This window comes from Syngnathoides biaculeatus, chromosome 2 (assembly GCF_019802595.1).
Source record: "Syngnathoides biaculeatus isolate LvHL_M chromosome 2, ASM1980259v1, whole genome shotgun sequence".
Lineage (NCBI taxonomy): Eukaryota > Metazoa > Chordata > Actinopteri > Syngnathiformes > Syngnathidae > Syngnathoides > Syngnathoides biaculeatus.
Window position 1 is genome coordinate 28,067,050 of NC_084641.1, and position 17,724 is coordinate 28,084,773.

General features: G+C 41.6%; 1 long non-coding RNA gene across 8 annotated transcripts in view; it reads left to right on the forward strand.

The window, feature by feature from the left end:
- LOC133513870 (uncharacterized) overlaps window positions 1–17,724 on the forward strand; it is a 158,289-nt gene that overhangs the window by 29,666 nt on the left and 110,899 nt on the right. For 6 of the 8 annotated variants that reach the window (XR_009798644.1, XR_009798642.1, XR_009798646.1 and 3 more), the window contains exon 4: window positions 13,010–13,146. This is a non-coding gene — a long non-coding RNA (uncharacterized LOC133513870). Of the gene's footprint in view, window positions 1–13,009; window positions 15,233–16,043; window positions 16,609–17,724 lie in introns of those variants that run through there. The other 2 variants (XR_009798643.1, XR_009798641.1) reach the window with 2 other exon arrangements.

Below are 17,724 nucleotides of genomic sequence, written 5' to 3' on the forward strand. Positions count from 1 at the left end.
TTTGCATGTTGTTGTTGTGGCCAGGCAATCCCATCGATCGGTCTACTTCTAGTTCCAGGAATGCAACCGCTTCCTTCGGGCGTTTCCGCAGGTCCGTTACGGTCAGCGTAGTGGGAGATGTGCTGTTTATCGTGAGGGCACTGTCCGCATTTCGGCCAGAGGATGACGATAGTATTGTCGATACGAGCCTTACAGTCCTTGAGCTTGCGGCTTCGTCCGGAGCGGAGTTGCGACCGTTTGGATCTTGTGGCCTGCGGTAGATCGGTTTCAGTTTTGTCCATCTCGGGGGTTGTGTAGCCACCAAGCAGGACGACAGATGATTTTTGCATTTTTAAATGCAGGAGAGGAAATGTACATGCATTACATCGAATTCGCACAAGGAGCTAAAATGTTTAGTCACCACATCAACTTCACTACTCCGAATCAAAGAGTTTGAATTCGATCGAACGCAAATCGCCCGCAAGAAAATGGATGCCTGGTAGAAAGCAAGCGCAAGAGTGTCTCAAGTGTGTGAGGACATTTTGACTAAAAATGAGACAGTTCACTTGCAACAAATGCACGTCTATCTTCAAATATCATACGAGCGCAATGGCTACACATGCCCAACTAAAGAGGTATAACATCCTTTTTCTACCGCTTAACTCTCGCTGTAGTAGAGAAAAGTCTGAGAATATATCGCAGTGTCAGCTAAACAAATCAAAATGAAAAAAGTTAAGGTTAATATATTGCTGCAGAATTCATCCTTCCTTCCAGTTGCCCCCCCCCCCCCCCCTCCAAGTCACTCATCTAACTACAAACCACACTTTGCTTTACATTGCTGCCTCACAGACAGTCGAACCTCACAAAACTCAGGCAAGAATGCACGGAACACGTTCAATGGTCAGGTTGCTGCTACATATTACAGTATTGCAAAGCACCCCCCCCTCCCCCCTCTGCCCCCAAGTACCCACCGTGCACTTGTGTGGTGTGGATTGGATTCAGTTTTGTCGCCTCCAGTTGTCTGTGGAGCACTGGAGTTGAGTTACTAGAGTATACTGTGTCGAGATTAAGGTGAGAAGGTCAGACCGTCCCGTGTCGGACAGCCGCTGTCCCCTTAAATCACAGGTGTCAAACTCAAGGCCCGGGGGGGGGCAGACGCGGCCCGCCACCTGATTATATGTGGCCCACGTTGGCAAGTCATGTCTATCAACTTCCATGATTTTTGTTGAAATCTGTACCAACGTTTCAAATTGTCATATCACAAATGATGACATTGAGATGTTGCCAGCATTTTTGTGTTACCAAACATCAACAATAGTGGAAAAACCCATTACCCTCGATTTCTGGTTCCGAACCCAGTTGATAAATTTAATGTGTAAATATGATGGGTCAATTAAAGATTTTCATTGTTTCAGTCATAATGGCCCTCTGACAGAAACCGTAACTACAATCTAGCCCGCAATAAAACTGTGACACCCCTGCCTTAAATACTCGTGACCGTGAGACATTTGTTCCGTTTTATGCATGTAGTAAATAAATAAAGTAAATTAAAGGTGTTGAGTTTGAAGCAAGTGGCTTCAAATTATCTTAAGTGGTCTCCTTAAAACTGCAGAAATCCAGACTGTAACAATGGTAAGCGAAGGAGTTCATGGATCGTATTGCAGCCTTTTTTTTTTTTTTTCTACCTCCATGCATAAATTAGACATGGCCCAGTGAATTTCTACTTTTTTTTTTTTTTTTTTTTTCTAAACATCGCCTCAGACAATACATTCATTATCCAACATTGTCGGCACGAATACTTTAAAACAAAGTAAGCGTTAACGTCTCTTACCTTGACTGTATTGTGAGTCTTTTGCTTTTCTTCAATACAAAGTGTTTGAATGACAGTACTTGTTTGATTTAGGTCACAATAAAATTCTTTTTTTTTTTTTTTTTTTTTTTTTAAATTACTGCAGTGGTTGTTTAGTTCCAAACCTTTTAACAGCACATATTGATTGTTAAAAAGTTAGATACTGTTGTAGACAGCGACAGTATACGTTTAGCAAAAGTGAATATTCATTGGAGAGCGACAACACTGTATAGTTTTGCTTAACCGAGCGGACTTAAACCCGGGCGGGTCATTTGACGGGCTGCATTCTTTTGCATTCAACCCACAACTGTCGAAATTACTGTGGGAGATTTTATTGTAAGATTTTTACTTGGGGATTGACAGTTAGAGGATGTTCCAAAATCCCAAACTTCAGAATATCCCCCCGCCGCCCCAAAAAAGAAGAAAAAACACTATCTATATTCCCCTTGTGTTTCTTCAAAGATGTATTCAGTTTTCATAGCTGACTGTGTCCACTCTTGCAGTGAAACATTTTGTTTTGAGGTAAGCTGTCAAGTTTCAGATGAAGAGACGGCAGCACTTTCTGGGCTTGTTCCCAGCTTTCCTGTCTTTTTTTTTTTCTTGGTTCCTTATCCTGTCCTTCGCCATGTCATGCCATGCTGCGACTCCTTTTCCTCCTCCTCCACAACCGAATAGCAAATTTAAAGAGTCATCTTCAGCACGCTAAAGCAAAATAACAGCAACTTGAAGCAATTAATTTTTATCCCATCGAGGCACACAGATCTTCGCTCGATCTGACAGGTTTCTGGGGTGTCGCTGAGAAACACGGACTTTCAGCTCCCTCCAAAGATTTTCTATTGGCTTTAGTTCTGGAGACTGGCTCGGCCACGCCAGAACCTTGTTATGGTCCTTACGGAGGCACTCCTTGGTTTTCCTGGCTGTGTGCTTCGGGTCGTTGTCATGTTAAAGACCCAGCAGCCACGACCCATCTTCAATGCTCTGACTGAGGGAAAGAGTATGTTCCCCAAAATCTCACAATACATGGCTGCGGTCATCCTCTCCTTAATACAGTGCAGTCGTCCTGTCCCATGTGAGTCCCCTTGAAAATTGTGGTCCCAGCATTTTTCAGGTCACCGACCAAGTCCTGTTGTGTAGTCCTGGGCTGATTCCTCACCTTTCTAAGGATCATTGAGACCCCACGAGGTGATAGCTTGCATGGGGCTCCACTCCGATTTGAGATTGACCGTCATGATTAGCTTCTTCCATTTTCTAATGATTGCTCCAACAGTGGACCTTTTTTTCACCAATCTGCTTGGCAATTTCTCCGTAGCCCTTTCCAGCCATGTGGAGTTGTACAATTTCGTCTTTGGTGTCTTTGGGCAGCTCTTTGGTCTTGGCCATGTTACCAGTTTGAGTCTTACTGATTGTATGGGGTGGACAGGTGTCTTTATGCAGCTAACGACCTCACACAGGTACATCTGAGTCAGGATAATACACGGAGAGGAGTTGGACTTTTAAAGGCGGACTAACAGGTCTTTGAGGGTCAGAATTCCAGCTGATAGACAGGTGTTCAAATACTTATTTGCAGGGGTATCACACAAATAAATCGTTAAAAAAAATCTTACATTGTGATATCTGGATTTTTCTTTTTAGATGATCTCTCTCACAGTGGACATGCACCTGCGATGAAAATTTCAGACCCCTCCATGATTTCTAAGTGGGAGAACTTCCAATATAGCAGGCTGTTCAAGTCCTTATTTTCTTCACTGTAGCTAGTTTTGAAATCAGAAAACAAAGATAATGGTTTCTTCAAGCATTGTTTAAATTACTGTCGAAAAATGCTTTGGTCAAAGTAAAATGCAATATCTAAGATTATTTGTTTATTATTACGATCTTGGAATTTGCGTACAGATTGTGGCAGGCGCAACTGGCCCCCGGGCCTCGCGTTTGACACCTGTGCCATAGACTCAGCATGTGATGCTCTAATTTGACTGCTAACAATACAGCCAATCAATGGCAGCAACCTCATTCGCTCATCAAGATCTCTTCCAACCGACTTCCTTCATCTGGAAATGCTCGTAACTCGTAAAAAATATCGTGATGGTTTGGAAATTGTCTGGGAGAAGTAGTAAAGGCACGGTGAATTGTAGCTTGATTCCGTTGCAAACACTGCATGATCTATGAAGGACAAAGCGGGGGGGGAAATCGCTTTGGAACGACTTTCTTGGCACGCGTGTAAAGTTGGCAGCACTGCAATGCAGTAAGCACTTAAAGTGTGGCATTCAAATTTCTGCCAAAGCCCTTCGCGTTATCTGCTGTGCGACGGGTTACCAAGAGTGACGTTAAACCACTACCAGCTGAATGGTGTTCAACTAAGGCACGGTTACGTGGGCGTGCCAGTACTTTTTTGGGTTCTTCTTTACCTTTCTGTGCCAGGAGAGCAACTGAATGAATAACTTTTATATCTACCTCCGCCAGGAGCTCACAAATCTGTGAACTACACCTGAACCCCGTTTCACTCCAGCACGTTAAACTGAGACACTTGCATCACATTCTTATTTATTTAAAATAAAGCCACAGGAAAAATGTATCTTTTATAAAATAATTGCTCTAAGAAAATGGGTGGATAATTTGAGATTACATTTTCCCTTAAAACTGCAGGTGAGCTATCTGTCTGGCCGTAAAGTGAAATGCCCCAAAAATGAAATAAAACACAAACAGATCCCCAAACTAACCCTCAAGTCCAGATTTTGTCATTCAGACAAGTGAGTGTAGCTGAAGTGGCAATTTTAGTGCTCTTTGGCTTTGGTGCACAGGTGGTTTTCCCCCCCTAATATTCTTCTTTGAGCTTAGCGGAATAGTGGTTAGCGTGAGGATGTACTCAACCTTTCGCACTAAGTCAGCCGCGAAAGGCTCCAGCTCACTCCTGATCACAATGAGGGAAATCAGCAAATAACTCGATCCTGAGCAAAATTGCCACTGAACTGAACTGTGACTGTGCACTGATATTGAAAAAGTCCTCATTAAAGCACTTCATGGGCTGGATGGATGATTTATGACTATATAGTAGTTTAATACCAAATACCTCATAAAATGATAAAAACCTTGCTCTCCAGGTACCTCCCTAATGACCACAAATAAATACAGTGGCATAGTATTTTTCATATGATAAGGTTCACATTATAAGCCACAGTACTATCGTGCACAGTTTGACCATTAAGTGTTTTACTATTGGAAAATTTAAAAATGGTTCTAAAATAACGGTTTGATTAAGATGTGCTGTATATAAAAATTAAGTAAAATGTACCAAAATAAGTTTAAGAATCAACAGCTGTAACAAAATGAGTACAAATGTGTCAACAAAAAAAAAAAAAAAAAAACAGAAGTTCATAGGAAATGATTCTTTGGTGTACCCCTGGAGGGACACTTTAAGACTTGCTGTTGGTTGTCACAACAGACGAGACAGCGTTAAAAAAAAAAATAAAAAAAAAAGACAGGGAGTCGTCTCCAACATACACAGAAGCGTGTTGCGGCCGCACGTTAAACTTCAGTCAAGCTCTCCCTGACAGACTTTTTCCTTTTTAAATATGCATTGTTCTCAAATGAGTCCAATGCGTATTTAAAAAAAAAAAAAAAAAAAAAAAAGTCGGTCACAGTGATGTTTACTTAGGTTAACGTGTGGCTGCAGCACCCTTCCGTGTACGGGGGCTGAAGCCTATCCCAGCGGTTTATTTTCTTTTTTTAAATATGCATTGAACTCATTTGAAAACAATGCATATTTAAAAAAAAAAAAAAAAAGTCTGTCACGGAGAAATTTACCGAAGTTTAACGTGTGGCCGCAACACGCTTTGTGTACGGAGACGACTCACTGTCTTTTTTTTTTTTTTTTTTCCAATCATAGTTAATGAATGAGAGTTTGTGTAAAACCAGGAGTCACGAGTTTAAATATTGGTATGTGTATTGAAAAAATCTGAGTGGCTCCATCACTATGTGGGATTTATTCTTGATTGAGAACAGATCCAGCAAGGAATTATTTGTATGCGTCCAGACTTTTCTACGCTTTCAAACTCTTCCGTGTAAATAAAGTCGACTTCCTCACCAGATCCATGTGAAGATCCAGTTGTCCAAGACAAGCGGAAGATGGTTAATAGTCCAATTTTCTTATCAGCGAAAAAATCGACTTCGGCATTAAATATGGTTCCTCTATGCCAAGTCTCTCTCATTTTTCCACGTTATTATCACCTTCTAAATGTTTAACGGTATCGGACAAAACTCTGGGTGTCGTGGTGTAAGACGTATTTTCGCGTCGTCTCCAACCGACTTCGCATTGAAGAATGGTTTGTTTGACCGGCACTTCCGGCCAGTCGCGTGATTTGATGACGTAGGTGCACGAGCTCTATACATTATTAGCTGCGAACATTCCATTATAGTCAATCATCCGCTCATAACATTATATTCAGTATTCAAAGTAGTCAACACTTAGGGAAGATGTATTACAGAAAAAAAATTGCCATCACAGTATATCATATTGTTTTCCCCAACTTGCAACTTCGTAAAATGAACAGCTCATTCACACAAAGATTCACAACTGATACATATTTTTTTTAGTAACTTGCAGCTAATTAAGAGGTCACAAAAACCTGGCATTTGTGTAGGGATGTGTTGTTTTACATCAACTGTATGTGATCAGCGTTCTGGTATTTGTAGATTCCCATCACACTTCTAATTTACCCTGCTTTGCAGATGATGATATGAATATGATAAATATGACTGACCTTCAGCGCCTTGCATAAAACACAGTAATGCATCGTTACTCCCGTGCAGTTTTGAAGTGATTGATATAACTGTTGACATTGGTGTGGAGGTCATAACTTCATGGAGGAGTAAGTGGCATCAACTTCAAAGTAGAGGAGCTATTTGGGATAAATAGTAGATGCATCAATATTCAGCCCTGAGCAGCTACAAATGGAATTGGAAGACCAAAATAAAACGCTCTTTGTCACATTGAAGACGACCAATGATATTCATAGGCTCGAGCTTTGTGGCCAAGTGGAGCGATGACCCACCAGATCCAACAGATGGCGCTGCAGTAAAAAAAAAAAAAAGTGAATGTAAGCCTCTTTGCAAAGCTCATTAGCACCACCTCAAAGACTGGAGAGGAACATTGCCAGGAAGGATTTTTCAATTACGACTGTTCCGGTGGAAGATTTTTTTTTTTTTTTTTTTTGGTTTTGTTTTACGATCAAACTGTACACGTAATGTTTCACACTGAATGTCAAATTCGAATGTAGTAGTACCAAGATTGATCGTTTATCAGACATTCTACCAGTGGCAGCTGGTTGGCCTTCAGACCGAGGTTCCATTGCAACATTCCATTTCCTTCCTGGTCGCCGGTCAAGTGCAGGACATACCGTAATTATGTGATGCAATCAAATTATGCGCATTTTGACAGCCACACTGTCGCCCACCAACAGCAATGATTGAGACTGATGAAATTCTTCAAACGATAAATGATTGAAAAAAGCCGTTGAATCCCTTGTCACTGTTTTTAGTTTTTTCTGGTTTGGACCTTTGTCCTGTTTCAAACAAATTCTCAAAACGAGTCTTTTGATAAAACATCGGTGACATTAATGCAGATTGGAAAGACTTTGATTTTGTAAGCATAGATATGATTACAAAAGATGAAATGCACGCAATGAAAAAACAACAGCTGGCCAGCGTGATGCAACACAAAACAATCTCTCCCACATCGGATCTCATCTCAGAGCGACGGGCGCCCTTGAATTGCATCATTCGGGGTGCTGCTTCAAGTCCAATTGCGCCCTCCACGTACTTCTTCAATGGCTCTTCATCCTGCGGAATGCCAAATTGTGATTCCTTTTCAAACTTTTGCAATTATGAGGATTCTCAAGCTTGTGAAAAAAAAATGGAAAGTCTCATTGTGTTTGCCGTTGGGAGTATTTCCACCTTTAAGAATGTCCACGACAGGTTGGCAGGAGAATGTCCTGCAAAACTCCACAGTAAGCTTTTGACGCATCCATCCATAGGACGCCATCGAAAACAATAACACTTGCACCACTTAATTTATCCATAGAATGGTTAAGCCGCACTATTATTCAATCTTTCAGCGCAACATTTAATTTTACATTCTTTGAACTGTTGGTAATTTTTCTTCTTTATCAAGTTCATCACTCGTTGTCTAGCAGCTGTATTCTACCGATTCTAAATTTCAGATAATCCTCTTCAAACTTCATGTGAATTTTGTTCTATGTGTAACCAGGAATGATTCGTTGCTTTTTTTGTTCAAGAATCAACAATCCAAGTTTTCACAAACTGGGTTGCTCGACCCATTGATGACTAGTCTGACTCACTCAGCTGTGTGCATCCAGGAATATTTTTAAACTCTCCTTGCCATTGCTACATAGGATGTTTCCTGTTTCCTCTGCAGAAGTAACTAAATTTGTTCTTTTGTCGGTGGTGGTTGGACAATTGAAATCCAATTCTGAATGGGATGGTGTAGTGGTACACCTGCCTGACTTTGGTGCGGGCCCAAAATCTTCTCTGTTGTCCAGCAAATCCATAAATGCACATTCAATTCATATTTCAAGATGCCAGGTACTGCGCACTTCAATTTATGAAAATCTGGCCCCGGCAGATTTAAGAGATGTGCGCCGTCTCACGGAAATGCTGATGGTTCTTTTCTATGAGGTTGAAAGAAACCTATTAAATAACTGGAAATTGCAGTTCTCTTGGTGGCCAGATTTACACGGCAGGTCTGGGTGCCCAATTCCAAATTTACTGTATCTATCCATCTTCAATTTCCATCTGCATTTCCAGTGACACATATCTGATGTGTTTACGGTCACTGATTTATTTATTTGGATGTGAAGGAGACCTGATTCTGATGAGAGTACGGTTGATTTCATGTGTGTGTGTGTGTTTTTACTCACTCATGTTGCATTTCAGAATTGTGCCACGTGGGAGCAGAATAAGGGAATCAAGTTGAATCCTCATGTGGGATTGCAGCTGTGCAGAAATGTCAAGGAAGAATGTGTCAATCAAAATGGATGCTGAACTTTAATGCCCAATGACAAAATTTGATTTTCTACAATTTTTCAGGAAGGATGAATATGTGGGTTGAGGGGAGGGGAAAAAAACAAAAACAGGTCTTCTGTTACAAACTTCTTCTTTTCCTTTCGGCTTGTCCCGATTAGGGGTTGCGACAGCGTGTCATGTTTTTCCATCTAAGCCTATCTCATGCATCTTCCTCTCTAACACCCGCTGTCTTCATGTCCTCCCTCGCAACATCCATCAACATTTTCTTTGGTCTTCCTCTCACTCTTTTTCTCTCACTCTGGCAGCTCCATCCTCAGCACCCTCCGACCAATCCACTCACTCTCTCACCTCTGGACATGTCCAAACCATCCAAGTCTGCTCTCTCGAACCTTTTCTCCAAATAATCCATCTTTGGCTGTCCCTCTAATGAGCTCATTTCTAATCCTATCCAACCTGTTCACACCAAGCGAGAACCTCAACATCTTCATTTCTGCCACCTCCAGTTCTGCTTCCTGTTGTTTCTTCAGTGCCACCATCTCTAATCCGTATATCGTGGCCGGCCTCACCACTATTTTATAGACTTTTCCCTTCATCCTAGCGGAGACACCAGACACCTTCCGCCAACTGTTCCACCCCGCTTGGACCCGTTTCTTCACTTCCTTCACACACTCTCCATTGCTCTGGATTGTTGACCCCAAGTATTTGAAGTCATCCACCCTCGCCATCTCTTCTCCCTGGATCCTCAATCTCCCACCTCGCTCATTCACACACACATATTCTGTTTTACTTTGGCTAATCTTCCTTCCTCTCATTTCCAGTGTGTGCCTCCATCTTTCTAATTGTTTCTCCACAACTGCTCCCTGCTTTCACTGCATATCACCAGATCATCTGCGAACATTATGGTCCAAGGGGATGCCAGTCTAACCTCATCTGTCAGCAGTTGTTTTGCATGTCTTTAATTGTTCCACATCCACTGTGGGAATAAGTTACGTTTATTACATCTGATGTTGGGTGGCAAGGTGGGCAACTGGTTACTATATTGATCTCACAGTTCTGAGGACCCAGGTTCAAGTCAGGTCTCGCTTCTGTGAAGTTTGCATATTCTCCGTATGCCTTAGCGGGTTTTCTCCAGACACTTGGTTTCCCCCCACATCCCAAAAACATGCATGGTAGGTTGATTAAAGACTCTAAATTGTCTTTAGGTGTGAATGTGTGTGTTTCAATGATTGGTTGTTTCTTTGTGGCCTGGAGTTGGCTGGCAACCAGTTCAGTTCAGTTCTCGCCTAAAGTTAACTAGGATATGCTCCAGCATACTTGCGACCCGAGTGAGGATAAGTGATACGGAAAATGGATGGATGGAGAAATGGGCGTCTGATGTCTGTCTGTTTAGTAGTATGAAATACTCAGTCCGTCACCTCTCTTTCAGGTCTTCACCAATGTTATTTTATCCATCAGCATATTATGAATCTCAAATATCCTTCCGCTTCCATCAGCTGTGTGTTCTAAGGCAGAGCAGCATTCAGAATCAAAAGGTTAATTAAAAGGTTAATGATCTCGAGATGCAGCCAAAACAGAATGTGTCTGATTCATGTTCATTTGGATATTCCCAATGCTATACAAGTTGTGGCAATAACTAAGCGGTGCAATATTGTTCACGCCTCTGACATTTAGAGATGAGGGAAAGAAATGTTTTCTTGTTTTAAATCTTGTGCACAACGTTTGTTTGTTGACACGCCGGAATTGAATAAAACATTGAGTCTATGAAAAGTAGCGGGGAGTTTGTATCAGGGGCAGCACTTGGTTGGGCATGGAAGCCACACAGACTTGAAACAAATTGAACAGGAAAAAAAAGGTTTCAATAAAAGTGCAAATAAAATGTGAGTTCAAAACAAAAACACCCGCAAAATGTGACGGTAAAAAAGAAGTAACGAATGAAAAGCAACTTGACGCATTGTGGTTAGAATTTAATTGATCTTTTGATAAACTAAAAGGTTGGTGGATGGAGTCACAGCAACAAAAATGAACATAAAAAAAAAAATTCAAAAAGCCACAGCAAATACCCAAAACAAAATAACACTGATGTACTTACTGTTCACAAAAGCAACTGGAGACAATAAACAGTAAGCAAACAGGAAGGAAGAGCTATACGGACTGTTAACTACACAAAGCGAAAAAACCTTTGAAAACACAAAGGCAATGGCCCCGTCACACCATGACGTTCTGGTCAGCGTTCTATAGCGTTTCACGAAACGTCGGTAGTCGCCCATGGTCGCCGGGATAGCGCCAGAAGAGCGTCGTTTGAACGCTAGTGAGCGTCAATGATCGCTGGGAATCGGCGGAGAACGCCGGTCCGGGAAAAAAAAAAAGTTTTGAACGTGCACAAAAGTTCTCACCGAGACCAGTGTTCATCGACGTTTAATTTTAAACGCTGCAGAACGTTCAAAACCTTCGTGGAACGTTTTACTAAGGTTTGCCGAGCGTTGCACGCTTTTTGCTATCGTTAGTCAGTCGTAACTCGAGCTTTACTTGGTTCTTACTTAATCGTTTGCTTTGCAGTGAGCGACTCAGTGGCGACCTGTCAAAGACCACTGAACAATCCCCTAGCGCACACAGCGCGTAACTAAAGTCAAACGGACATCCTTTGGCGTCCATTGAGCGTCATTCGTGCGTTTCCCGAACGTCCATGCATATGGGTATATAAACCGATGCTTTGCAACGCTAGTTGCTGAAGTCCGCACCCCACCTTTTTTTCGTCTAGGCGGCATGATGCTGACTGTTCAAACTCACGAGAACAACTGAAGTGACTATGAAATTTCCAATGTTTTAGTTCCGGTTCCACTGTAAAAATTACACGCCAGCAGAACGCTTTTCTGTCGTTATTCACCCGTTTCGTCACACGCTCAACACGCTCGTCTAAATCGCTCGTCGCGCGCCAGTGACACGTTAGCACATGCTAATGGTTTTTAGGGGTATCTTATTTGGTCGCTGTTACACGCTTCTCGTGCGTTAGACACACGTTAAGGCATGCGTTAGACACACGTTAATCACATGCCAGATGTGTCATCCGCGTTTGAGAACGCTGAAAAATAGAACAATTGAAATGTTCAGAGAACCTTGACCAGAACGTCGTGGTGTGACGGGGCCATAAGCAACTGAATAGTCTGACACCAGCTCTCTGTAGCAGCCTCACCTAAAAGGTAGCTGACTACAAATCAGGTTGACCGGTGTCAACTCTCACCCTGTCGCTGAAACACAAACAAAAATGAAAACAGAGACGTGTCATTAATGGAATCTGTTTTTGTAACCGTGCATGGAGTAATTGCGTAGTTTGATTTCAAGGACCAGCGCATTTAAAAGTGGGGAACCCTGCACTGTTGTGGGAGTGTTTTCAACCCACTTCAATCCCGTCTAATCAAAATAGCTTGTTTCATTCCCTTTAAATATGGCCCCCAAATCGAGCACTGACAGTCTCTGACATGGCGGACGAAATTCCTCTGCCGAAGTTCGGGAGATCGAAGCGCACAAAGTACCTTTACGAGGAGTACCGCCACGGGCCGATTATGTAACGGAGAGCGCAAATACCTGCAATAGTAAGTGGTTATACCTGTTGTGAGGCCGGTGTCACAAAGTCGAAAAATGTTTTTCCTTTTTGAACTGACCTCTCCTATCTCTCGTCTTGGAACCCTGAAACCCAGAAGTGGTGTGAAGGAGAAGGAGTTGTTACTTCTTCCCCAGAAAGCATATTCTGGAGTAAGAAGGGAGATTCCCGTCCCCTTTATGCCTTTCTGCGGACCGATCACGGTCAATTTTTGGCTCCGAACACCACAATCACCCTTAAGCTAGTATATCACACTCCACATTTGTGTATATCACATACCCCTTATCGCTGGAAATTTATGACATTTATTTTTCACTTTACAGACACTATACATTAGAATTAAAATGATCATTTGAAGAAAAAAAAAGAGCACTTTTTGTTTTTGGAGTTAGTGTTTGGTGTCCCACAATTTACTTTTCCATGTAAAAATAAGAAGCCTAACCATTAAAAGCACAGGAAAAAAAAGTTGTCAAGATCATGTGTTGGAATATGCAAAGTTGAGGTGTTTTATTTTTTTTTAATGCAAATTAATTTGTTTGTGTGTGCAGGAGTGTGAAGGGGAGCACAACCGGCCCAGAAGGCAGATTCTCAATCACCTGGCGGCTTGTTGATCGGTGAAAGAGAGCCCTCCAAATGCTTGTTTTAACATCCGCATCCAGCTGCCCCGTGGACACACACAAACACGGTAAACAAAGCCCACAGAGCAGCCGCGGCCAAATATTTCTCACTGTGTTACAGCCAAGCTAAATAACCCTGCACAAAGCATTGCTGTATAATTACATTTGCCCGGCTCGGGCCCTGCCAAAGTGGCGAGAAAGAGGGGGAAAAAAAAAAAAAAAACACATTTATAAAAATTTGAGCGGAATCTCACACCTGAGAATTGCAGTGAACGTCGTCAGTTTGTTGAGTTTTTAGCGAGATGTGTTGTGCTGTCGCTCTTTTTGCCACAGTCACCTTGGAAAGGTAACTTGGTTACTCGACTCATTACTCGATTACAAATGTATGTAAGATACATTAAAAGTAACTTTTTAGTTAGTTTTAGCAGCTGCCAAGTGGCAGGAAAATCACTTATTTACAGTACTAAAAGGATTCGCTTAACCGTACCCATTATTTGGTAATATACGGCACGCAAGTTACAGAATGTCATTAACATAAACCATCCATCCATGATCTGAGTCGCTTATCCTCACAAAAGTCGCTGGTGTGCTGGACCCGATACCAGCTACGCTTGGGCACGAGGCGCGGTACACCCCGAACTGGTTGTCAGTCAATCGCAGGGCACATTGCGCAAAACAACCATCTGGGAGTCTCGAATGCGTTTTTGAGATGTGGGAGGAAACCCAGACTGGCACGGGGAGAGCATGCAAACTCCATACAGGCGGGACGGGGATTGAACCGGGTCCTCGGAACTGTGAGGCCAACGCTTTACAGCTGCTCCACTGTGCTGCAACATGGCATATACCCAGGCTTCTATTTCTTTTTAATCTTTTTGTTGTTCTTACTGTATGTATCTTGTGTTGGGTTTGGATGAAACTCGACTTCCTGTTAAAATCTTAAAATTGTCTCAAAATACGTCTGGAGCAACTCCTCGGACTATAAACTTCTAAAGCACTTTTAATCTTCTTCTCTTATCACTTTCTTCATTTTGGGTTAGCAAACATACCGTACATGTGTATGCCGAGTGCTCTGATCGCCGCTCTTTTATCCAGTGAAGTAGCATAATTTCTCAAACAAATGCGCAAATTTTTCCAAAAATATTTTCCAAAAGTTAATAAAGTGCATTAATTCTATTTAGGTATGGATGAAAATTAAAAAATACAATCACATTGTATACTCGTATCCCGGTACATAGTGGTTAAAAAAAAGGTATACATATACATTTCGATACGATATTTGATGTCTTATGTTATGCATTTATATTTATTATGATGTTTGCCCGCAACCTGAACTCTACGACCTCCTCGGGGAGCTTGCATTTTTCGATCGTTAGCGTAGCACGTTTGTTGCCACTGCACCAAAGATCACAAACGACTCCCCGTGAGTTTGTTTTAAGTTCAACTAAAACAAAAAATGTTGACTACAACGGCGAGTTGTGCAGCTGCTTTTAAAAGAAATGTGTCATCACTCGTGTGGATGACGCCGCAAACCCGGACGTACCGCGATAGTCCGAAACAACGACAGGTCAATTACTTCAGATGGGTGTCAAAATAACGTAAGCTCAAAGGACGCAATGTGTGCGACATGGGCACATTGAAAAAAGGGAGCGCGCGCACAGTTGAATTTTTTTTTTTAAAAATGCGCCCGTTATGCTTGTTTCTACGTAGTTTGAGCTCGCGTTGTTTTGCTAGCCACCTGACGATATCGTGAAAGATGCGACAGATTGGATTGAATAGAGGGGGAGAGGCTGTGCTGCCCAACCCAAAATCTTGGGATTATAAAAAAAAAAAAAAAAAAAAAAGTTTCCTAACAAACGCTATGGATAGCACCGAGGATGACATGGAGCGGGAGCAAGATGGGATGTTCATGATGCAATGCATGAGGCACCGGAACTGTACCAAGTCATCGATGATGAGTTTACGACGGTAGCTTCTGTGGATCTTTTTCGGATTGGAGATGAGTCAGATGCTTGTTTTGAAGTCTTGGCCAAGGTTGTGTAATGTCGTGGATAAAGACGCTCTATGCATAAACGTTTTATGCACAAATATACAAAAAAAATATTGAAAGTTAAACAGTTTGTATTTTTAAGACTGTAATATGTGATAACTATTAAAATGTTGTGCCATTATTGAGAATTTATTTTAGTTGGTTGAGGGATTCTGTTCTGACAATTACAGGGACCAGGACAAGCGTGTCCTGTGGCCTGTCCCGAGATTATATTACCGCTACATCAACACTTGCACAATGATTATTCTTAAGGATTGTTGCACGGACAGTTTTTTGAAAAACAATACAAATACAAACCTAACAAAATATAAATACAACTCATTCCTCATATTCTTAGCATATGCATAGCAGCAAATTGGTGGTGCGCATTGTACATTGGAAGAAGGATTTTACTGTTTTTTTTTTTTATTTTATTATTATTATTTTTTTTGTTACGTCAACTTTGGGGGGTGCGCATTATACTTCAGGACGCGTGACACTCGAGAAATTATGGTATGTAAGCAATTATATCATATAGACTATAGAGCTGTTGACAAAGTATTTGGGACTGAATTGCAGTATAATGCATCCTGTACATTATTTTTGTAGTTGTGATTTCATTATTAATGGACCGTCTTGTGCAGAAAACTGCTCAAGCCAGAATTCTTATTGCATAAGATGAGAAAAGCAGCACGTTACACAAGGTAGCAAAAATATCGAAGCTGCTCGGCGATAACAAGGTGTCAGCTTCTGTCAGTTTTATGCCACAAGAGGAAGACAGAAGAAGAAATCCGCCTCTGTGCTTGTCATCTTCCAAAAACAAAGGCGAGTGTATAGAATTGGGTTACCATAGGAAAGCGCTGTTCCTTAAATGCAATTACATTGTATTTTTGTCAAAAACTCATATCACAGGTTTGAAATTCAATTTCATGCTTTCAGTGCGCAGCAGGGAACCCGTTTCTCGCCACGCCGAAGGAAGACGGAGCTCGCAGCCGACAGGATATTTACTGTTTTCATTTCGTTTTGAGACAGCAGCTTATTGCCTTTGTGTTCCATTATTACTGCCTCCAACTTGGGATAATTTATTTAGATTAAAACGGGCCTTTTGTTTATTTTACGTCGCTTCAAAAATGGGCAGGAGCGACACAGATATTAGCAATATATTGTTTCCTCCAAACTATCGGGCAGAATACCAATGAACAGAACAGATGACGCACTAACACGCACGTCACGGAGCAAAGTTCGTATTTGTGAATAAAGGACAAGATACGAGTTGGAGATTTTAACGGCATTGGAAAAAGGCTTGTCCGGAGAACAGAATAGCACAAATGCCAACATTTCACCAGGGCAATTTTTGCGACACCTTCCAGTCGCAGACATTTTGGCTCTTCTGTGGCCTCCTGGGAGCCTTTCACCATGAAGCAATTCCTCAGCTCAGTCTACTCATATGGTCAATTACACTTTTGTATTCATCTCTTGCAATTTGGCCTCCTCTGAATTTGTGCCGCATCCAACACACATTTTTTTTCCCTTTTTTTTTTTTTTTTTTTTTTTTTCTCAACAAAATATTAAACTGCATTGCCGCTAGATCCACACGTATGGAAGAAAGGAAAAATGCCAACTGAGCCTTTGGTAAGACATTCCCATGGGGGGCCAGCCATGAGTAGCCATCAGCTATCCCTTCAAAAAAGGTCTGTAATTTTGCATGGATGCCACAAAATTGAAGCAAAGAATTACCGTAATTCCCGGCCTACAGAGCGCGCCTGGTTATAAGCCTCACCCAGTAAATTTGTAAAAGAAATACCACTTGGTACATACATACGCCGCAGGTGTGTAAAAGCCGCAAGTGCCCACACTGAAACCCACGTTCAAACACAAGATATTTACAAAGAAAGACGATACACAGACGCTAACGTTAGCGCAGCGCTGGTGCTAACGCAAGAGCCGTGCTAACGCTAATGCTAGCACCGTGCTAACAAGGCCTTTAAAAAAAAAAAAAAAAAAAAAACATACCGGTAAAAATCACTGAGACACAGCAATAACACGCTCGCACAGCGCGTAAAGGGCAGGACTGGTAAAAGTCACTTCCTCGGCGCATATATTCCACCACTCTCACTCTTACCTTTTCCGCTCGAATGCCCCCTTGCGGCCGTTCAAAGAAAATGCACAAATTAGCCGCATCACCGCATAAACCACAGAGTTGAAAGCATGTGGGGAAAAAAAGTCGTGGCCTATAGGCCGAAAATTACAGTACATTCTCAAATCACTTGGACATCGTTTATTGGTAATAAAATGCTCCCAAAGCAATACTTAACGAGTAGGTGAGCTTTTCGTTTAATACCAGAGGATTCTGTCACCAAAAATCTTATTCACAAGTACCAAATCGCAACTATGCCATCCAATCCACCTTTAATCATAATTTTTTTGCAGTTGTTTATTTGCATTGCTGGAAGATGAAGCATTAAATATTTGAATGTATTTCATGTTCTTGCACAGTATCTGATCAATTGAACCTAGAATCCATATTTTTAAGAATTTATTCAAATGTACGGTGATGAACATTCATTAAACCACCACACAATACAAGATTTAAACTACATATCTTGACCAATTATGTTTA